Source organism: Thalassophryne amazonica, chromosome 6 (genome assembly GCF_902500255.1).
Source record: "Thalassophryne amazonica chromosome 6, fThaAma1.1, whole genome shotgun sequence".
Lineage (NCBI taxonomy): Eukaryota > Metazoa > Chordata > Actinopteri > Batrachoidiformes > Batrachoididae > Thalassophryne > Thalassophryne amazonica.
The window spans coordinates 5504358-5528536 of record NC_047108.1 but is presented as its reverse complement, the minus strand read 5'-3'; the positions used below and the strand labels follow the sequence as shown (position 1 = coordinate 5528536).

Below are 24179 nucleotides of genomic sequence, written 5' to 3'. Positions count from 1 at the left end.
CAACAGTACGTGCAGCTAATTATGCAATATTTCAATGCATTAATACTTCAGTTGTACTGGTGTGATTGCCACCAAACCTGGTACATGCATTACACAGTGACACCAAGAAGCCTATGGATTTTGGGGTCAAATGGTCAACGTCACTGGAACATACTTTGTAAAAAATACTATGCGCATTTTAATTTCTTCTTTTTTTTAACTGATCAGTGGTCACCAAACATAGTATGTGTATTAGGAATATTGACCCCAAGAAGCCTATTGGGTTTGGGGTCAAAAGGTCAAAGGTCAAGGTCACCAGAGCATACTTTGCAAAAATGTGTGAGTGCTTTAACTTCTTTCCTAATTGCCTTATTGTCACCAAATACTTATGTACGACAGACATGGTGACCCCAAGAAGTAAAGCCTTTTGGTTTTGGCGTTCAAACGGTATCAGTGGTAAGCTTATCAACATTTGTTCAGAGCGCCGTGGGTTAGTCCAGACTAAGCGCCTGTTGTGAATGGTTATTACTCCTGCTTTTAATGATCTGTTGTATATGAACGCTTCAGCTCAATGTCTTCATAAGATTGACTCTGTTTATCATGCTTCTCTGAGGTTCATTACCAACTGTAGAGCCTCGACTCATCATTGTGAACTGTACTGTCGAGTGGGATGGCCTTCTTTGTCCACCAGTATACTTTTATTTACAAGGCCATGCTCGGACTGCTACCCTCCTACATTTGTAATTTAAATCACACAGAGGAGTACTGAATCTTATTCATTGCGTTCAAATGATCATCTCTTGTTGAGGGTCCCATTTGCCCACACCAAACATGGAAAAATGGCGTTTGTTTATTCTGCTCCTTCTACTTGGAACATGTTGCAAAAGGAGTGGCAATTAACAGAATTTATTTCATTGAATGCATTTAAGTCCAAACTGAGAGCACTTGCAACTACTTCATCACAATATAAATGTTTTTTATAATTTCTTTATATTTGCAGATATGTAAACTGATGTAATTGATGTAACTTCTGCTGCCTCTTGGCCAGGACTCCCTTGAAAAAGAGGTTTTTAATCTCAACGGGACTTTCCTGGTTAAATAAAGGTTAAAAAAAAAAACTATACAGACTTATTTTAAGAGTTTTGCATGTCAACATGTTCTTTGTCAGGAGTATCAATGGCATTCAAGGGGCCAGTGTTGTCTTGGACAGCTTTGGCTATAAACATGTGCACAGTGCAATGGGCATGTTTACATTTATATCTGGCTCTTACAAATAAACCAATAATATTGTACAACCACCAAATAAAATGTTGCACTAACAGACTGTCTGCCCTGAAAAATTACAATTTAAAAACTAAATGTTTTAAAGTGTACTGATAGTGAAACTTTTGATATTCAGCTGCAGAAAGACATTAATCCTCAAGACAACTACTTTTCACGCAGACAATCATTCACCGTGTAGACGTCACCACAGAACAGCTTTTAGATTTTAATCAAAGACCCCCTTAATAAAACCTTTAACCCCAAACAATCAGGAAGAAAAACAGGAACTCATTTCGATAGCAATCTGACTCATGAAACAACATGTTATGAAGCATTTATGAATGAATGTTCAAGCTTCATCAAATATTCGCAAGATATTTCCATGATATTTTATTTGCACACAAGCCATCATTGTGTATCCAGCTGAGGAAATGTTTAAGATGTTTGACCAGCTGGAAAATTCCATTTATGATCCAACAGCAGCTACAAAGACACTTTGCAGTCGTCAGGTCTTTAGTGCTCTCTGTGTGTTTGGAAGAAGGACCCGAGAGCAGCCCATTTCTAAAGATGTGGCACTGAACATGCCCACGTGCACGCACGCACGCACACGCACACACACACACACACACACACACACACACACACACACACACACACACACACACACACACACACACACACACAGAGAGAGACATAAAAGCATACAGGCATTAGAGCGGAGGAGGGGGGCGTAAAGGTAATAAATTGCCACTAATGCTGGTATGCGAGAGAAGTGTAGGATTTCTTGTCTTGAATTCAGAGTGGCGCTGCAGCACTATGCAGGATGGTGACCTGCCCTTGACTCTGGCGTCGTCTTTCCTCACTCCCCTCCTGTCTCACATCAAGAGTGAAAAGCAAAAAGCGATGAGGTTTGAAGGAAAGAAGAGGCAGAGGCAGGTAAAGTCTGGAGGAGGAGGTATTTTTATCAGATAAAGAGACTAGAAAGCAGGAGACTTCACTCAATGAAATCAAATGTTACCTTTAAATAATTAATTATGCATGTTCTAAAGTTTAATTTCTCATCTGCATAAAACCTGCAGCTGACCTGCAAACAGCAAATATTAGAGGTGGATCTTGTGCAGTAAAAAAACACCTGCGCCATCTTCTCTGCCACAATGTTTTATCCACAGAATAAGTTATACACTGGAGCAGCGAGTGTGCTAACGTTCACTGGTCCAACCGGAGATTCAGTCAGGCCGGAGAACAGGTAAGTGGCTCATGTGAGCCAGCAAAGGCAGCCAAAAGACCCTCTAAAATTAAAGTAAAAATCTTGTTTTTTTGCTTGGTTTATTTAAGTGTTACTGCTGGACAACTTCATCTGTGCCTCAGTCCCTGGCCCCGCCCACTCATTTAGAGAATTTACACTGGAGTAACATCACAGAAATTCTCTATAAAATTATAAACATCTGAGGGCAGTCATTGTCTTGATTTATTGCTGCTGTCTGTCAACAGCCAAAACGCCGTCAAGAACACAAACTTCTATTCCAATTAAAGTGTAGGTGACACCAAACAAAGTGCACAAATAATCACTAAAAATGATTAAATGTTGATGTTTAAAAAAAATCCTGAACAATAAAAGTTGATAAGTGTGCAGGTGAAGGATAAACTACAGCTGTCTGAAGCCTGCACTATTTCAGCCCTCAGCTGCAGCACCTGCTGATTCAAGCCCAAATCAATTGTAAACATGATGCAGGTCGAGCTGTTTTCAGATGACTTTTTTCTAGTGTGGAGCTTTTTTTTTTTTTTTTTTTTTAGCCCTCTGGGGTCTGAGGGCATTTTTTTGGACAGTTCACTCGCCTGGCATAAATGTTTTATTATTGCTGTTAACAGCTTTCCCTGCATCCCATAATCAAGTTGTATGTCTTTTTTTTTTTATTAGGACAACCTGTACTTTCAGAATATATGTGCTATAGTTGTGTTTTATAAGTGTACTAAAGATTTACAATCAGAAATATGAAAGGAAAAAGTAAAGCGGAAAATAATGTTCCACACACATTTATTCAAAACACAGTAAACTATAATAAACAACTGTTTTGACACTTTATAAAGGTAATTTGGCCTCTTGTGTGAAAGACTGTACAACAAAAAGGTTCAAACAATAAACATAAATGCACATTTTGAACAATATATAAAAAATGGTCTATGCGTTTTGTTTGTCTTCATCTCAAAGCTGCTATTACACAAAGGTTACATCACAAACTTCTACTTCTACTGTGTTTTGGAGTGTTCTGTCATGCTCTGAAAGCAGCTTTGACACTTTGGCCCATTTACACGCTGAGGAGCAGCCCCTTCCCTCGCTCCATTGATATGGTAAACAGTGCTTTACGCCGCAGCGAGAGAGCTTGCCACAGGCTTATTCAATAACATTCACAGGTAATGAGGAGAGGAGCATCTCTAAAACTCACACACTGTGTTTGAGCACGTGAGATTGTCATCAGAGGCGCTCCGTCTGCTCACTTTCACTGATCGCTGTGTGTAATGGTGCAGGGTGCATTGGAGCAAGCACCCAGATGGCTATTCAAATGGGCCAACTAGTAACACATCACTCCTAAAAACGATCTTTGGTTTATCATGCGAGGTGAACCAATTCCGATTGGATACTCATGTCATCACACAGCTTCTATGAGGAGTACAAAGATGGCCAACGGCTGGCTCGAAAGTCCACGGAGTTAACTTTTCAGCAAAAAAAAAAAAAAAAAAAAAAAAAAAAAAAAAGAGTAAGTTTCTGTCTCATATCATTAAAAGGTTATTTATACTTTAGTAAAGCTTGGTCTCAGCTGCCATATACGACGCTCCAGAGGGTTAAGTCCAGTCTGAAGGTGTTTCTGAAGCAGCTGTGGGGACACAGCATTTATGGTTTAGAGCCTTATTTAGATGACAAACTTTGGAGGAAAACCTTCAGACAGACAACAGTCATGATATTGGCAGAGTTCAGAACACAGAACGGTGACTATTAAAAAAATAAATAAATAATGCAGCTGATTTTGGCATGAGTGGAGGTGATAAACTGTTTTTTTTGCGAGCTCTTTGGTCGAATCAACAGATAAAAAGAAAAATACTTTTACTATCTGTGACATCAGAAAAAAGTGATGAGGAAGTGTGGATTTTTTTTATTATTTATTTTTTCCTTAAAAACAATTTTAAATCTGAAAAATGTCACGACAAACTGACATTAATGTACTGTACATTAGTAGCACAACACGTTATTATTAAATATTAAAACCATTCACACAAGGAGTAAATAAAATAGTCGTACCTGTCTGTTTCTGTGAGATCATCTGAAAATGTATCCACCTTTACAAAAAGACATCTGAAAATCATTTAATTCCTTCTGTCTTGGCTGAAGAAAAGTCCATTTGTCACACAGGAGTTTAGTGCCAGGTTACAGCACTGGCTGTAATCCATTATTGCGGCTGATGGACTGAGTCTCCGTTGTTAACGAGCCGCTTTGCACTGCAAGTTAAAAGACTCACAGCGCCTCATGTGCTCATAATGTCTCAGTCTGCATGCGACAACATTATCCCATGATCCAGAAAACAATAAAATAATCTGACAATACTCAGTTTTGTCTCTGTGTCGAGTAGAGACGCCATGGACATCATGCATACGGGCTCGTCAATGTAAGTGTTCCACCTGCCATTCTGCCGGCGAAAATTAACCGTTCCGACACCGAAAACATGGTGTCGCTCCGACATGAATCACTCAGTGGAAACGGGGTTGTCAGTAGCCTGCAAAAATCCATAAATTAATTGGACTATTAAGATAATGGTTCCGGCGCGCAGTTCAAAATCCAGATATTTATCTCTTCAAGAACTGCACACTAGGAAAGGATAAATTTCAAACTGTTGCTTAATTTTACACTTTAAAGGGCCATTCGCCAATGTTGAAAGTAGCTTTGATGACATCTAGTGGTTAAGGTTTCATATCGCAGCCCCATGTAATAACATGAAATTACTGTACGTGCTCACTCCTCGCTCCCAATTGCATTTTTCTGTATAACAGAGTCAACAAAGTCCGAAAAGTTAATACCAACAAACTAGCATGTCCAAAGCTGAACACAGACGCTAACAAAAAATAAATAAAAATAAAACAAAGAAACGTTTTGTCCACTAGCCCATCAGGATAAACAGGAATGAGACAGATGTTGGGTGAAAACGAGTTTTGAGAAAGAGCATGAACCCACACAGAACTGCCAGGTCCCTGTAAAAAAAGAAGCCGCACAAAACTAGCTTAACAGAGGGGACCCCCCCTTCCCCCCAAAAAAAGCAAAAGGAAAAAGTTGAAAACAGTCACAGGCACAAGTATAATGTGCAATTTTCCAAATGTTGCATATTTCCGTGGAAAACTGTACACCTGGCACTAAGAGACATAGGTCAAGGTCCTTCATCCCCAAGGTGCTCCACATATGCAGTTGAGCGTCTTGGATGGCGGCACCCTGGTGTGTGTGTGTGTGTAAATGTGAAGCACATGTCCCACTGTGATGGACTGAGGAAACATGACCAATGGAAACTAAATTTAGATATACTTTAGATGTCTGTTTTTGTTCTGTACAAATCCTTTTGCCAATCTTTAAATGTGTTCCTCCTCAGCTGATGTCTTGGCGAGATTGTGGGATAGTTTTGTGTATGTTCAAAAGTTTGAGCGGATATCAGACGGAAAGCTTACCTGGTGGTTGCACGATTGTTTACAGTTTTATCTTGTACTTGTTCATAGCCTGCCAGTGGACAATTAGCAGATGTTAGTTTTATCCGTGCATTATCTGTTCATCTTCTGTTCATGTCCAGACGTGCTGCAAACCCACATTCGGTAGTTGTCCACTCATCCCATTCCCAGACTTCGACGGATTAAACAATTTTTGCCACAGAACAAATAATGCATCACTGTAATGAGCATTGAGCATGAAAGCGCTATAGCGATGCATTTATCATTACCATTTTAAAGGTGTTTTTCCTGAGCGCTATTGCCAGTGTGCTTGGAGGGGAAGGCGTAATGCTTTGGGGCAACTTATGTTGTGATTTGGCACTGTAAAAATAAACTGAACTAACTGAAGTGCCAAGATGGTGCGGGTTTTCCTTTGATAACCCCCAGAGGTGATTTCACAGATGATCAGGTCCTTAAATTGAGGGGAGGTGCTCATCAGTAACACCACCTATACAGGGTTTGCACTGATATCACCAAACTACGCCCTGAGACGGTATACCTCCATGCTGAGTGGAAAATGGTCAAAAGAAATCAATTCTTCACAGCAGCCGAGCATTTCAAAATTCCGCAACTTAAAAAATCCTTTTTTGTGGTGAAGGATCAGTATATGACAAACATATGAACTGGCCTTCAGGACCTGTATTTACTGCCAATGTTTTCAGGCATGCAAATGTGTCCCTGATATTCAGTACGTGGACATCTACAACTATTTTGTCAGCGATACAAATTCTTCATTGTGGGGCCCGTGAACAAGATCATCGTGGGTCTTAGATCATCCTCTTGTCATAGCAAAGGTGATTTGCTTTGTGTATCATTTTGATTTTTAGCCAATGTCATCAAATATGGCCATCGAGTATTGTGAATGCTTTACGTCCGTCCGTGCTCAGCATAAGTCCAGTCCTATTACTGCCAGAGTTTTCAAATTCACAGGGAACATTCTTGGGACACAGACCTTGGACAAATTCATAGACAGCTAACCTTGACCTATTTTAAGAGATTAAAAAGTCACATTCTGTTTCCATCTGTTCTGGTGGTTCTGAGTGGCAGGGTGACAGCCAAACAGAGTAGAGCTGCACTGTGACATCAGCAGCAGGTCTCCCTAAACCTTCGTTTTGTGTGTTTACGAGGTCTGTTAGAAAAGTAATGGACCTTTTTATTTTTTGCAAAAACCATATGGATTTGAATCACGTGTGATTGCATCAGCAAGCTTGAACCTTCGTGCGAATGCGTGAGTTTTTTCACGCCTGTCGGTTGCGTCATTCGCCTGTGAGCACGGTTTGTGGGAGGAGTGGTTCAGCCCCCTCGGCGGATTTTCATTGTCAGGAACATGGCTGAGCGACTGCCGCTTTGCTGCATCAAAATTTTTTCAGAAACTGTGAGAGACAGACAGGTGGAAACCATTTGGAAAATTCAGATGGCTTTCGGTGAAGATTCAATGGGCATCACAGAGATTAAGGAGCATTACAACTGGATTAAAGACGGCCCACAGCGGCTGAGGGCGCGCCGCGCTCCGAGCGGCCATCGACAGGCTGAAACAACCAGATCATTTCCAAAGTGAAGGCTGTGTTGATCCGGGACGTCGTCTAACTACCAGAGAAATAGCAAGAGAGGTGGACATAGCACTTTTTCGGCACATTACACTGTTACAGGAGAATTTGTAATGAAAGACGTGTGGCGGAATTCACGCGTCAGGACGGAGCTGCGTAATGGCGCAGAACAAAAAGCACCTCTGTGTTGGAAGTCTCACGGGACATGCCCAGCTCTTCCACCATTCGGAAGATTCAGACGGCTTTGGCTGGCTTTTCAGTCGAGTGAGTATCCGAGAAATTGTCGAAGAGCTGAGCATGTCACAACATGTCCTGTGAAACCAACACGGAGGTGCTTTCGTTCCGTGCCATTAGCGGCTTCGTGGCAAATTCCTCCGCTCCTGTTTTCATGACAAAATCTCCTTTAACAGTGGAATATACCGGAAAAGTGATGATGTCCACTTTTTCTGCCATTTCTCTGGCCATACGACGTCCCGGATCAACACAGCCTTCGCTTTGGAAATGATCCGGTCGTTTCAGCCTGTCGATGGCCGCTCGAAGCGCGGTGCGCCCTCAGCTGCTGTGGGCCGTCTTTAATCCGGTTGTAATGCTCCTTAATCTGTGTGATCCCCATAGAATCGTCCCTGAAAGCCGTCTGAATCTTCCGAATGGTTTCCACCTGGCTGTCTCTCACAGTTTCTGGAAAAATTTGATGCATTGCTGCTCCAGCCGTTCAGACATTTTCCTCACAATGAAAATCCGACAAGGGGGGAGGACCAGTGCTCACTCAAAGCCTGCTCACAGGCAAATGATGCAACCGACAGGCGTGAAAAAACTCATGCATGCGCACGAAGGCTCAAGCTTGGCTGATGCAATCACACATGATTCAAATCCATAAGGTTATTGTAAAAAATAAAAAGGTCTGTTACTTTTTTAACAGACCTCGTATATACATTTCTCAGCTATTATGTAAAAGCCAGCAAGAAATAAACACTTCGAAAACTATAAACTGTTTTTGGAACCTAATAACACCTCTGGAGTCAAGATATTTTATGGATGTTAGCGTGCACGCTAACGTCCGCTAACTCAAAGCTAACTTCCTATGGAGTAAAATTTGTCTCATTAATACCTGCAAATGCACAAAGGGTGATCTACAAATATTCCTTGATTTGCACAACTTCTGACATTCACACAGTTATCCTGAAGCCACTCCTCTGATATCTTGTCTGTGTGTTTAGGGTCATTGTCCTGTTGAAAGATGAACCATAGCCCCAGTGTGAGGTCAAGAGCGCTCTGGAGCAGGTTTTCATCCAGGATGTCTCTGTACATTGCTGCTTTCATTTTTCCACTCAATCCTGACTAGTCTTCCAGTTCCTGCCACTGAAAAACATCCCCACAGCATGAAGCTGCCATTTACACCCTCACTTCTTCCATTTACAGATGATGGAGCCCACTGTGCTCATTGGGCTGGTGCTCTGACAGAGTAACCATCGGGTTCTTGGTCACTTCCCTGACTAAGACCCTTTCTCCCCCAATCACTCAGTTTAGATGGGCAGCCAGCTCTAGGAAGAGTCCTAGTGGATCTGTACTTCTACCATTTTTGGATGATGGAGGCCACTGTGCTCACAGAGCTTCAAAGCAGCAGAAATGTATCTGTATCCTTCCCCAGATTTGTGCCTCCAGACAATCCTGTCTCGGAGGTCTGCAGACCATTCCTTTGACTTCATATTTGGTTTGTGCTCTGACATGCAGTGTCAACTGTGGGACCTTATATGTAGACAGGTGTGTGCCTTTTCAAATCATGTCTAATCAACTGAATTTACCCCAGGTGGACTCCGATTAAGCTGTAGAAACATTTCAAGAGTAATCAGTGGAAACAGGATGCACCTGAGCTCAATTTTGAGCTTCATGGCAAAGACTGAATATTTATGTATACGTGATTTCTTAGTTTTTACCCAAGGCCAAAATATGGCCATCAGGTACTGCAAAGACTTTGCGTGTGCGCGCCTGTCCATCCGTGCTCAGTTTAAGTCCTATTATTGTCAGACTCTAAGTTCACAGGGAACATTCTTGGGACACAGACTTTGGACAGGTTCAAAGATGGCTAACCTAGACCTATTCTAAGAGGTTAAAAGATCACATTCTTTCTACACACTATCATTGATTACATGCTCATATCACCAAGGGTATTTCACTGCATTGTACTTTTACTTTTAATAAATTTGCAAAAATCTTAAAAAAAACAACAAAAAACGTTTTTCACATTGTCATTATGGGGTATTGTGTGTAGAATTTTGAGGGAAAAATGAATTTCACCCATTTTGGAATAAGGCTGTAACATAACAAAATGTGTAAAAAGTGAAGTGCTGTGAATACTTTCCGGATGCACTGTAACTTGCTTTAATGAGCGTCATTGTTTTATCACAAATGTGGGAGTTTGTGTGTTTACCGACATTCATTCACAAAATGCTGGTTCGGCTTTAACAATAGTAAAACAGACTTAACAGTCAAACTGTTTGATTCATGATGTTTTTCCGTTTGATTCCTGTTCTCACAAGGTGGACTGTACTGTGGTCCACCTTGTGAAATCTGACAACGCAGTTAAAGGATGAGTGAGTACTGTTAGCTGTCGCTTTGTTTACCATCCAGCATGGTGGTATACTGCAAGCGTCCGGGTTTGACTACATCACATGCACACCCTCTATAGGGGCAATCAGTTGTGAGGAAATATTGCACCTTCAAGGCACACTGTGGCCCACCCGATTTAAGGCGATTCAGCCTCTTTCAGCCTGCTGACATTCAATCAAAAGTTACGCAGATCACAGGAAGTTGGATTATGAAGGAAAGATTATATTTTCCTGATGGAGAAAAGAAAGATACAAAGGAGAAGTTTTCTTTTGGAAAGTAGAGTTAGATTAGGAAAAACTAAAAGAAAGGGAGACTGGCTGTTCAGAGAGCCAGAGTGAACTGGTCCTTAAACATCTGGGTTATTTAGAGCGGAGGGTAAGCGCTCCTTCGCTCTGTGTCTCCAACATCTGTCTCATCTCGCCCACCTCCAGGGTAAACCTCAAATATAAACCTGCACACAGCATCTCTCTCTCCATTTTCACCATCATTTGGCTTGTTTTCAGCACAGGAACCAATGGGCCATTTTAGGGAGTCAGACACCTTTAAGCATGTCCCCACCACAGGTACCACCTCTGAAAGGAGATTTTAGGGGACTTTTTGTAGGGCGAGATATGATCCTGTTCCAGGGTGGGTACTTTGGAGTGGCCCTGAAAAATACTTGGGCGGGGCTCACCAATGATTGGTTAACAACAAACACCAAGTCAGACTAGCAAAACGAGGGCAAGAGCAGAAGAACTGAAACACACAAATACCAGAGGTGGACAACAAAGAGTAACAGATGTAACAGTCTTTCTTCATGATGAACAAAGTCCCGTGAGGATTTGAGTCCTCAAAAAGGAACAACAAAATCTGACTGCAGCCAAAACTATCAGTGTATTATGACATGACTGCAAGCAAAGCTCCATGAGCCCATTTGGTCTTCACCGCAATGGAGACGCAGCAGTTGGGAAGGTAATGTTCACAATATCTGGGAAGTACGTGGAGTTCCGGTGGTGGAAACAGACGTATTTTACTCCACGTGTATTACTGAAAGACAAGTAGAGGATGAATGGTACTGCGTACCAGCAATACAGAGCATTGCAGGAGGAGTGTTGAATGAAAATCCATCTGGCTACTGTTGAATCAATCCTGCTGCTTCTGCTGTGGGTCCACATCAGCGGGGTCTTCTTCATAAATTGTGGGATCGACCTGCAAATTCAAGCTGCATCTGTAAAAATGCAGTCACTGAAGGATATAACATGCAAGGCAAAGCTCTCAGTTCATCAGATGAATTATGTTCAGTCACCTGCGGACATCATCTTTGGGGTAGTGAACAAAATAATGAAATCACAGATACAATTGGCTTAGTTTATCTCCTTCATCCAAAAGGTTCTCCAAATATAAGTGCTGCTCTTTTGTATCGGTTAAGGATGCTTGGGCACTTTGAATTCTGCCCCAACACCTCTGGAAGAGGCCTTTACACTGGTGGAGATCCACATCCTGCTGGAGGGATCACACATCTGATCTGTCTTTGAAACTTCTTGTGATCCCCTCAGAAGGAAGATGTAGCTAAGGAACTGAATACATGGTCTAAAATAAATGAATAAACAGTCCTTGCTTAAAAACACAGTGAAACCACCTTGAATTTGACATTTTCCTGCCAACAGAAGCACTGATCCATCTCTGAGACACAGAGGCTCCACTGCAGGAGTCCCACTGCTCCACGGAGATAAAACGCAGCATGTATTTCCTATACGAGTCCTTCCGGCAGTTGTGTCTATATTTTATTACACAGAGTTGTAAGTTGCTGCAAGCGTGTGTTCGCACCCTGCAGGGCTTTATGTTCCCAAGGAGGTGGCTGGATGATAACTACGGGTACAAATTTCAGATTGGGACATACACATTTTATTGAGACAACCTTTGGACACCCTCAAGTATCCACCACCATAAAACAATAAGGCAGAACATAGTCGGGTCTGGCACATCTAAGGACTTACCCCCACCTCAATCACACAAGGACACCTCGAACCTGACGAGGTTAAATGGATGACAGAGATTATATGGAGGAGCTCAGAACGTGTTTCTCTGCCAGAGCAGTTACAAAACAAGTAATATCTGCTTTTAAACCAGTTTATATGGTTCAATAATAACTCAAACTGTTATATCCTTAATATGATAAGACCAGAGTTCAGGTTGAAGAATCGGCTGTCCATTAACTGAAGGTTTAGGGACAATAAATCCACAGTTACTACTTCTGTCTCTGTGTTGAAGTGTTCTTGAGCAAGACACTGAAACCCTGCAGACTGATGATTTTGAGGGTTTGGTTCTCAGGAACTCAATGACATAAAATTATATCCCAGATATCTTGACAATCAGACAATGTGGTGTTGAGTATTCATGCTGTGAAGTCCCCACGTGGCCACACCAGGCGCCGGCTCAGACTGCCCACATTTCTATCACTCCCACAACGCAGCAGGTGGTACTAAAAACACAACATTTATCTTAAAACCACAGCAAGACTGGAATTTATCCAGATCAGTTGAAATAATTTTATAACAACTTAAAACTAGCACCAAAATAAGCCATTCAATTTAAAAACGTTAAAAAATCTTCACAAACATGCTTTAACAGTTTAAGGGGAGGTGATGGGCTCGCGGTTAAACATTGGGATTCAGACCAGATGATCCTTGGTTCAAATCCCAGCTTGACCAGAAAACAAATCACTAAGGGCCCTTGGGCAAGGTCCTTAATCCCAGAGTTGCTCCTGGTATGTAGTGAGTGCCTTGCATGGCAGCACCCTGCCATCAGTGTGCAAGTGTGAATTTGTGAATGTGAGGCATAACTGTAAAGCGCTTTGAGCTTCTGATGCAGATGGAAAAGTGCAACATAAATTCAGTCTATTTAGCATTTAATCCTAAACAAAAGCAGAAAATCTCATTTGTAAAGTTTAAGATACTCAAGTTTCATTTTCTTCTCATTTTGATAAATCAATCAAGTGACTGATTGATAAAATAGTTGTGCAGTGTTTCTGCTAACTGACTGATTGAATACTAAACTAATCATTTCAGGACCAATTTTTCTAGACAACCAGCAGGAAACTGCTCGAATTTGTGGTCTTCAGTAAAAACACAGCAGTAATAAGAGACGACTGAAGAAGGTGTGGTTACGAAACCTGCAAACAGACGCAAAATACAACTCAACCTCAACAATGCTTGGGCGTGTTTAGCGTTATTTATCTTACACCAGCCTGGTTTGATATGTAGGTAATGTCAGGTTTCTGTGCTGATTTGAGTGCCTGTTGAGTTTTAGTCAGACACTTGTGAAGGTTGTCAAGGTTTCAGTCTCTCACAGCTGCAGGCCTCATTAGAAGCAGACAGGAGACAACCGCACTCCACTACAAGTCAACTGGCTAATTACACTTACCAATACCACACACACACACACACACACACACCAGGAGAGCAGAAGTGAAACAATAAGTAGACATATTCTGAGGATTCATCTGCTTTTAACTGGTTAGAAATGTTTGTACAGAAACAAACTGATTTAAGCCCGCCTCACGCCCTATGACTGCTGAGATAGGCTCCAGCCCCACTGTGACACTTACTTGGAGTAACAGGTATAGAAAATGGATGGATGGGTTTAAGTTGATTCTAACTCTACATTCACATTAGCGACAAATGACAGGAAGCAGTTGGCTTTGTTACTTGATAGGCGTTCCTGGGGTGTGCACACTAATATCGACAATAGATGTCTTGTAAATCACTTTAGAGGTATTATCTGGTGACAGAAACAGCATTTTTAGATTTAAAATGGTTTATTTCTTGCTAAATGTTACAAAATGTATGAGAAAAAGTTGCACAGAAACACAGCTGTTTCAGGGTGTAGTCCGCCATCTTGGATTATTTTGATATGCGAACAACCAGCTGATGTCACTCTCCTGATTCACTCAGATTGGCAGTCGCTGTGTTGCATCACTCTGCATTTTCATAAAATAAGCTTCTGGTCAACTCTGGCATGCAGCAAAGCAACCGCTCTGATTGAAAATGAATGTCAAGTGGTCACTTTGCTTCTGACACTTATGATACATATAGAGATACATGACGATGATACGATGTGATTCACCCCTGTTCCTGATTCGATGTGATTCGGTATGTATTTGTGGAGCCCTCAGATAGTCAGGGAGGGAGTTCCAAATATGAGGGGTAGCTGAACAGAAGGCCCTGTCTCCCATGGTGTGAAGCTTGGTGCGTAGGGGACGGAGAAGATTAGTGTTGTATGAATGGAGGGAACGGGATGATGTGAAGGAGTAAGGAGGTCTTTGAGGTATGTGGGGGCATTACCATGGATGCACTGGTGGGTGATGAGAGCAATCTTAAAATGGATTCTGTAGGTGATGGGGGGCCAGTGAAAGTTATGGAAAATGGGTGTAATGTGCTCCTGTTTAGTACTCTCATCAGAATTCTAGCTGCACTGTTTTGAATGTATTAGAGCCTTTGAAGGTTATTTCCAGAGATCCCAAAGAGCAGAGAGTTACAGTAGTCAAGCCTAGAGGAGACCAAGGCATGGATGAGTTTTTCCAGCATCAATGATAATGTCGTACAGTAGTAAGTGTAGTTTCAAGTTGGAGAAATGTTTAGTTTTTGCTGCCCAAATATCCATGAGTGGAACTGGAAAGAAGTAAAGTCTGTCACCTAAAGAACTACCTGAGAAACAACAGTAGGCACAGACAAACCGGTGACTGGTGTCACTCCTGGCAATTAACCCCCAGAGAACACGGCCTCTGGACAACGACCAAATCAATTTAATAAATTAAATTTAATCAGCTTATAATGCACCAAATCACAACAAAACCTGTCTCAAGGCACCTCACACAGGACAATTCAATATAAAAATTAAATAAATAATTAAAAATGAATAAAAAATTCAAATACATAATTAAAAACAGAAGTAAAAGAATAAAACATAAAAATTAAAAACTATTCATAAGAAAGAGAATACAAATGGGTTTTAAGTCTTGACTTAAAATTGTCCACAGACTCCGACTGCCTCACGGTTGCAGGAAGACCGTTGCACAGGGTCGTTGCATGATGAGAAAAAGCTCTTTGACCAGCTGACTACTTCTTCACCTTGGGAACACAGAGAAGTCCCTTAAAATCTGCTCTCACAGAGACACGGAGCCAGTGTAAAGATGCCAAAATGGGTGTGAGATGTTTAGACCTTCTGCTACGTGTCAAAAGACTGGCAGCAGCATTCTGAACCAGCTGAATGCCCCTAATACTGTACTGCGGTAACCCTGAAAATAGAACATTACAATAAGGTAGTTCAGAAGAAACAAAAGCATGAATCAGGGTCTCAGCATGAACCATAGACAGGATGGGGCAGATCCTCGCTATATTTCACAGATGGAAAAAAGTAGTCCTAGCAACATCCCTGATGTGGAGGTCAAAGTACAACATGGAATCAAAAATTTCCCCAAGGTTCCTCACTTTGTCCGTATGATGTATGACACACGAACCCAGGCTGAACGCCAGCTGGTCAAATTGATGCCGATGTCTCGCTGGACAAAGAACCATCATTTCAGTCTTATCAGAGTTTAACAGTAGGAAGTTACTAGACATCCAGCTTCTCACTGATAGAAGACAGTCCTCCAGGGATTTTATGGGAATGAGATTTCCCGCAGTTATCGGCATGTACAACTGAGCATTATCAGCATAAAAATGAAAGACAATCCAAAAACTCAGCAGTATACGCTCAAGGGGTGCTACATACAGGTAGAAAAGCAAGGGGTCTGAAACCCCAAATCTCACGTTACTAAGGTTAGAGGTAGTGTTATTATACAAAACACATTGAGAACGATTGGACAGGTATGACGTCAACCATGCAAGGGCACTTCCAGTTATCCCAAAAAGATTCTCCAACCTACTGAGCAAAATATGATGATCCACGGTATCAAACGCAGCACTAAGATCTAACAACACCAAAACTGTAGTGGTGTCTGAGTCCATTGCTTGCAGAAGATCATTCACCACTTTAGTGAGCACTGTCTATGTGGAGTGATATTTCCTAAAAGCAGACTGCAATGGCTCAAGAAGATCATTCTCAGTGAGGCGGTCTACAATCTGTCATAAAACCACCTTTTCTAAAATTTTGGAACAGAATGATAGATTTGATGTCAGCCTGTAATTTTTCAATACACTAGGGTCAAGATTAGATTTCTTAAGTGATGGCTTAATCACTGCAGAGTTAAAACATTTCAGAACAGATCCCAAGGTTAATGACAGATTGATAATTTCCAGCACAGATGGCCCAAGAGTGGGCCACAGGTCCTTAAACTGTTTTGTTGGTATTTGATCAAATAAACAGGTTGTGCTTTTTGTAGATGCCACAAGTATTGTCAGCACACCTAATGAAATACTATTAAATTCTGTAAATCTAGGTAACACCTCAGTGGTAGCACCCACCTCCATAGTAAGTTTTAATGGCTGGGCCAAGGTGTGCTGAGATATGCTCAGCCTAATATCTTCTATTTTCTTCTCAAAATAATCCAAGAAATCCTGCACTGAAAAGGGAGAATGACTAGCAGGTGGCTGCCCGTGAATAAGAAATGCGACCATGTTAAACAAGAACTTTGAGTTATGTTTGTTTTTACTGATCAGAGTAATAGACCCGCTTTGTGGCCAGTAGTGCATGCTTATATTCTAAAACAGCATCCCACCACACAAGGCGAAACACCTCTAATTTGGAAGAACGCCATTTCAGTTCGAAACCTCTAGCCTTCTGCCTGAGGTCATGCAAGTAGCCACTGCACCAAGGTGACTGTGCGTTGGGAGGGTGCGGCATTAAAAGAGGAGGCGCAATCTTGTAGTGTAGTTTTAAGTGCTGAATTTCAACTATACACAAGGCTGTCTACTGATTTAGCATTCTCCAAGTTAAAATATCAGGTAGTCTAGCCTCGAGTTCAGTCACAGTTGAGGGTTTAATACGACACCGCAGTAACAGACAAGGTTGTTGTTCCACTAAACGTGGCAGTGTAAATGTAAACCTGATAAGTGAATGGTCTGAGACCGTAGATGCGAGAGATAAGATGTCGATATTTGTGACAGCAAACCCACGTCCAGATCCAGGGTATTTCCACTAATGTGTGTGGAGTCCTGAATGCATTGCTGGAATCTAACGCATTCAGAATTTGCATAATAGTTGACAAACTAGAGATGAAGACACCAAATTCATCTAAGAAATCAGAATATGGGCCAGGCGGCCTATAAACAGTGACAAAATAACATAGCTGAGCTCTAGTTTTATGACCATGACAGTACTTAGCATCGTGGGCATAACGGAGAGTCAGATGCTCAAACGAATTATGGAAATGGAAGTCTCACAGGACAAGTTGGAACATGCCCAGCTGTTAAACACGGAGGTGTTGTTTGTCCCGCGCCATGAGCGGCTGCTTCGCGACGCGCGAATCTGTCCGCACGTCTTTCATTACAAAATCTCCTTTAACAGTGGAATGTGCCGATAAAGTGCTGATCCCGACCTCTTCTGAAACTTCTCTGCTCTTCACACGACGTCCTGCATCAACAGAGTCTTAAATTTGGAAGTGATCTGCTCGTTCCAGCCTGTCGATGGCCGCTCGGGGCGCGGTGTGCCCTCCGGTGCTGTGGGCCGTTTTTAATCCAGTTTTAATGATCCTTAATCCATGTGATACCGATAGAATCTTCACCGAAAGCCATCTGAATCTTCCAAATGGTTTCCATCTGGCTGTCTGGCAGAGTTTCTGAAAAAATTTTCATGGAACAAAGCGGCAGTCGCTCCGCCATTCCTAAACAATAAAAATCCGACGAGGGGGGTGGACCAGTGCTCACTCAAAGCCTGCCAACAGGCGAATGACGCAACCGACAGGTGTGAAAAAACTCACGCATGCGCATGAAAGTTCAAGCCTGTCTGAAGCAAGCGCACATGATTCAAATCCATATAGTTTTTGAAAAAAATAAAAAGGTCGGATAGTTTTCTCACAGACCTCGTATTTGTGACCCCCAACAGCGAATAAAGAAAACCTAGATTTATAAATAAAAGCAACACCCCCACCTTGCTTCACATCACAAGACACGTGACTAAATGTTTACGCCGGTGGACAGGCCTCATTCAAAGGAAGGAGAGTTGTGGGTTTGAGCCAGGTTTCACATACAGTAGTGTTCAGAATAATAGTCCAACAAGACCAAGCATTCATGATATGCACACTCTTAAGGCTATGAAATTGGAAAATTCAGTCAGTGAGTTCGTCAATTTTCAATCAATCAATTTTATTTATATAGCGCCAAATCACAACAAACAGTTGCCCCAAGGCACTTTATATTGTAAGGCAAGGCCATAGAATAATTACGTAAAAACCCCAATGGTCAAAACGACCCCCTGTGAGCAAGCACTTGGCGACAGTGGGAAGGAAAAACTCCCTTTTAACAGGAAGAAACCTCCAGCAGAACCAGGCTCAGGGAGGGGCAGTCCTCTGCTGGGACTGGTTGGTGCTGAGGGAGAGAACCAGGAAAAAGACATGCTGTGGAGGGGAGCACAGATCAATCACTAATGATTAAATGCAGAGTGGTGCATACAGAGCAAAAAGAGAAAGAAACATTCAGTGCATCATGGGAACCCCCCAGCAGTCTACGTCTATAGCAGCATAACTAAGGGATGGTTCAGGGTCACCTGATCCAGCCCCAACTATAAGCTTTAGCAAAAAGGAAAGTTTTAAGCCTAATCTTAAAAGTAGAGAGGGTGTCTGTCTCCCTGATCTGAATTGGGAGCTGGTTCCACAGGAGAGGAGCCTGAAAGCTGAAGGCTCTGCCTCCCATTCTACTCTTACAAACCCTAGGAACTACAAGTAAGCCTGCAGTCTGAGAGCGAAGCGCTCTATTGGGGTGATATGGTACTATGAGGTCCCTAAGATAAGATGGGACCTGATTATTCAAAACCTTATAAGTAAGAAGAAGAATTTTAAATTCTATTCTAGAATTAACAGGAAGCCAATGAAGAGAGGCCAATATGGGTTTGCGAACAAACAGGTGTGAATTAGGTGTCCCCTATTTAAGGATAAAGCCAGCACCTGTTGAACATGCTTTTCTCTTTGAAAGCCTGAGAAAAATGGGATGTTCAAGACATTGATCAGAAGAACAGCGTAGTTTGATTAAAAAGTTGATTGGAGAGGGGAAAACTTATACGCAGGTGCAAAAAATTATAGGCTGTTCATCTACAATGATCTCCAATGCGTTAAAATGAACAAATAAACCAGAGACGCGTGGAAGAAAATGGAAAACAACCATCAAAATGGATAGAAGAATAACCAGAATGGCAAAGGCTCACCCACTGATCAGCTCCAGGATGATCAAAGACAGTCTGGAGTTACCTGTAAGTGCTGTGACAGTTAGAAGACGCCTGTGTGAAGCTAATTTATTTGCAAGAATCCCCCGCAAAGTCCCTCTGTTAAATAAAAGACATGTGCAGAAGAGGTTACAATTTGCCAAAGAACACATCAACTGGCCTAAAGAGAAATGGAGGAATATTTTGTGGACTGATGAGAGTAAAATTGTTCTTTTTGGGTCCAAGGGCTGCAGACAGTTTGTGAGACGACCCCCAAACTCTGAATTCAAGCCACAGCTCACAGTGAAGACAGTGAAGCATGGTGGTGCAAGCATCATGACATGGGCATGTTTCTCCTACTATGGTATTGGGCCTATATATTGCATACCAGGTATCATGGATCAGTTTGAATATGTCAAAATACTTGAAGAGGTCATGTTGCCTTATGCTGAAGAGGACATGCCCTTGAAATGGGTGTTTCAACAAGACAATGGCCCCAAGCACACTAGTAAATGAGCAAAATCTTGGTTCCAAACAACAAAATTAATGTTTTGGAGAGGCCTGTCCAATCCCCGGACCTAAATCCAATTGAGAACTTGTGGGGTGACATAAAAAAAAAGCTGTTTTTGAAGCAAAACCAAGAAATGTGAATGAATTGTGGAATGTTGTTAAAGAATCTTGGAGTGGAATAACAGCTGAAAGGTGCCACAAGTTGGATGACTCCATGCCCCGCAGATGTGAAGAAATCATGAAAAACTGTGGTTATACAACTAAATACTAGTTTAGTGATTCACAGGATTGCTAAAAAAGCAGTTTGAACATAATAGTTTTGAGTTTGTAGTATCAACAGCAGATGCTACTATTATTGTGAACACCCCCTTTTCTACTTTTTTTTTTTTTTTTTAACTAATAGCCCAATTTCATAGTCTTAAGAGTGTGCATATCATCAATGCTTGGTCTTGTTGGATTTGTGAGAATCTACTGAATCTACTGGTACCTTGTTTCCCATGTAACAATAAGAAATATACTCAAAACCTGGATTAATCTTTTTAGTCACATAGCACTACTATTATTCTGAACACTACTGTAAACCAATCATATCTAAATGATGACCCATGATTAGATCATTAATCAACAAAGATTTTGAGGACAATGATATGATGTTAATGAGACCCAGGGTAAGGACCTCAGTGGGGATGACAGACTGACTTGTTTGGAACCCGGTGAAGCAAGCCCAGGTTCCGAGAGTGCCACTGGCGCACAGCAATCCGGCGAAGACGTGGATGGCCGGGCCGACAGTCCTGAGAGCCAGCCAGCGGCACCACACAGGCTTTGGCCGGATGCACAAGGCGCCAAGGCAGGACAGATCCCGGCAGAATTCTGTGGAGAGCTCATCCAGATGCCAAACAGCAAGCCAAACAAAGCTTCAGCTCCACCAGCCGGCCGCTTTCGGCCAAAAAGCAGCTCAGGAGCCCGGCACAGAAAAGAACCTCCGATTAAAAATAGGGGCGGAAACTTCTGTCCACCCGCCGATAACTGCACTGCACCCCAAACCGGGCACTGGAGATCCAGCAGCCTTTGGCAATCATACACCTGCAGTGACTCTGATTCAAAAATAGCACAAGTTAAAACAATAAAATAAACAGACTGGAGAGCAGCAGACGGGCAGGCAGACACAACGGCGCCATCTTGGTACTCCCCTAACCTCCTCCCAAATCATTGATGCTTTTGCTCTTAACCACAGCAGGCACATTGTGCTGTTATGAAGACATCAATAGTAGGTGAAAGATTTTTCCTTTGCCTGCTATTGCCATTTTTTTCCCCTGAGGCTATAGGTTAGATGTGTAGGTCTGTGAATATTTGTATTGAACAGTAGTCCAGGTTTGTGTGTGATTTTGGTTATTCTGTATGTTATTAGTGACTGTCGCAGATGAGAATGTGGCTATGTGTGCGCATGCCTGTGAATGTGGCAGAGGTGTAGCAGAGAGGCAGTGTGACACATGAGCCCATAGCACCCTCATAAAAAAAAGCCAAGCTCCCCCATAACTGCAGAAAAAAAAAAAAAAAAAAAAAAATCTCTGGAGCCGCCACTGCAAACACAATCACAAGATATAATTCATAACTAGAGCCTGACCGATATATCGGCTGGCAGATATTATCGGCCGATATAAGCCCTTTTCAAAGTACTCACTATCGGACAAAATTTTGCCAACAGAACGCCGATAATTTCTCATAAATAGAACAGTTACTGAAATAATGTTTGTGTCAGCAATGTAAAATGTCCTTGCACCGTTTGTCCAGTAGATGGAGCTCTGACTCCATTCAACTGAGACCTGCTTACACCCTTGCTTAAATGTGTTCATCACCGGCCCCCGTAGTTCGCCATCACCCTGCACTTATTTGATGTTATTTGTAATAACTTTGCGATTACATTCACCCCACATTTCTCCCGTTTCAGTTCAACTCAGTTTATGTAGTAATGGGTCAAATGTGCTTCATTGCGTCGGTCACGCTTTTTCTTAAGCCCACATTGTGTAGACCTTATTTCTAGCATGAAAAACTTTTGTTTACTGCTAAGAGGTTGAAACATTCAGATTCACTGGTCGTCCGGAAGGGTTCTGGGAATTACTACCGTTCGCCATTAACCCTTTGGGGCCGACGCCGTCGGATACGATGGCTGGGACCAAGCTTTACTAAATTGTAAATAACTTTTTAATGACATGAGATAGAAACGTGCTTTTTTTTTGCTGAAAAGTTAACTCCATGGGCTTTCGATCCACCGTCAGCCATCTTGGTAGTTCTCATAGAAGATGCGCAATGTGAGTGTCCAATCGGAATTGGTTCTCAGTCACATGGTTTTCCAAAATCCAATCGTAAGGCAGATTTACCTCACGTGATATGGCAAAGATTGTTTTCAGGAGTGATATCTTACTAGTTGGCCCATTTGAATAGCCCCATAACTGCTCCAATTGCATTTTTGCATTTTCAGAACTTGAAAATTCTTCTCTGTTATAAAGTTAATCAATATGAGGACAAAGCTTTAGCTTTTAGCTCATGCCTTTTTTGTTAAGGGTCCAAAAAAGAACATTTTATTCATTTAAAAAATTTTTTTAAATAATATCGGCTGATTCATCGGCTAGCGGCAAATCAGTCAGTTTATCGATTATCTGCATTTTTTTCATCCAAATATCGTTATCGGCATCGGCCTCAAAAAATCCTTATCGGTCGGGATCTATTCATAACCAATAATAAACTGACATGGTGCCACAGCAGCATTAATTCATGCAGTTTTAACAAAGTCATCACTTCTTTTGTATTTTCTCCTGTAACTAATGCTGTGTTTTTAAGAAGCCAAGTTAAAGTAGTGTTGTTTCAATCTGCTGGTTTAATCCACCAGCACAGAGTTCACTAGTGGGATGGAGAGGATGAGATTATCCAGTGATCACCTTCTTGCCTTTGTAATTCTGCCCCAAGTGAGAGACCTCTTCTTGACTTCAGACCCTCTCCCTTGCTTTACTTCATAATTCCCTCATGTGGCACTGTGCAGGGACAAAGTGGATGATCAAAGCCATCATGTCGTTTGTTTGCCCCACCATCCTACTTTGGTCAGCTGTGAGACTGCACATTAGACCAAGTAGGTTACTGACCTCCAGAGATCTCACTGATCTGTTTACAGTTCTGTGTCTGCAGACCAAGAGGTTACCTCTCCAATACTCATTACAAGCTATTCCCCTAACAGCATCTCTGATCAACAGATCTGCAGAAGATGATGTAAAATTCTGGTGGGCCCATCAGTATGCCATGAGGAACACCAATGGCAAAGCACGAAGCTCACAAAAATGTGTACAAAGTGGACAAAAAAAGAAAAAAGAAACCAGTCACATGAAGTGTTAAAATTCAGATTGTGTCAATGAATTGCTTACTATTCTGTCTTAGAGCTGCTCATTCACTTGTGTTTAGTTATGTTTGAACACCAGAGGGCACAAATCAAGTGAACCATTTGGAACTATTCCTTCAAAACATCTTGAAATTTAACACCATGTAGGTCAGAACATGTCTTCTTCCTTTTGATTTAGACTCCAAAACAATTATTTAAACACGGGTGCTGCAAAAGCCATTGAAATGCTCGGGAACAGCGGTTCGAGTTTGTCATCACTAGTCTATGGTTTTGCATAATCCCGATACACATTCTATTCTTTGTTTTTTGATTTACTTTTGAATTCAGTTGCAAGTTTCACTGCACATTTTCCCCCCTTAGTGGGCACCATTATTTCTTCCTGAGGCATTTGCTTACAGATATTTCCAGTGTTCAACAGGTGGCAGACATGGCTATGGGACAACAAACAAAGTTGCTTTTTCGATTGGTCTGATGCATTAAAGCTGACTACAGTCCAATTATGTCATCCTCAAGTGCATTTTTAATACGAGGAGTTACAAGTTGACCGAACTGTCCTGTATTGGACTATTATTGCTGACACAATCTGTGGACTAACTCACTCACACACACATATGCTTGTTGTACAAGTCCTGCACTGTTACTGTTAGTGCAGGGAATACTGGCATAGTGGTGCATTAATAAATAAATGATTCAATGCACGTTTCATATCGGTACAAATTTGCTATCTGTTGGAACACTGACATTTTGATTGGTTCAGTTTGTTTTTTGTTTCATTTGCAAACAAAATGACAAGAAAACACTTTATTTTGATG

The 24179-nt window shown here is 41.7% G+C and overlaps 1 protein-coding gene across 2 annotated transcripts in view; it reads right to left on the bottom strand.

The window, feature by feature from the left end:
• LOC117511786 (nucleolar protein 4-like) overlaps positions 1–24179 on the bottom strand; it is a 418634-nt gene that overhangs the window by 106852 nt on the left and 287603 nt on the right. The gene's annotated exons all lie outside the window — the stretch shown is intronic.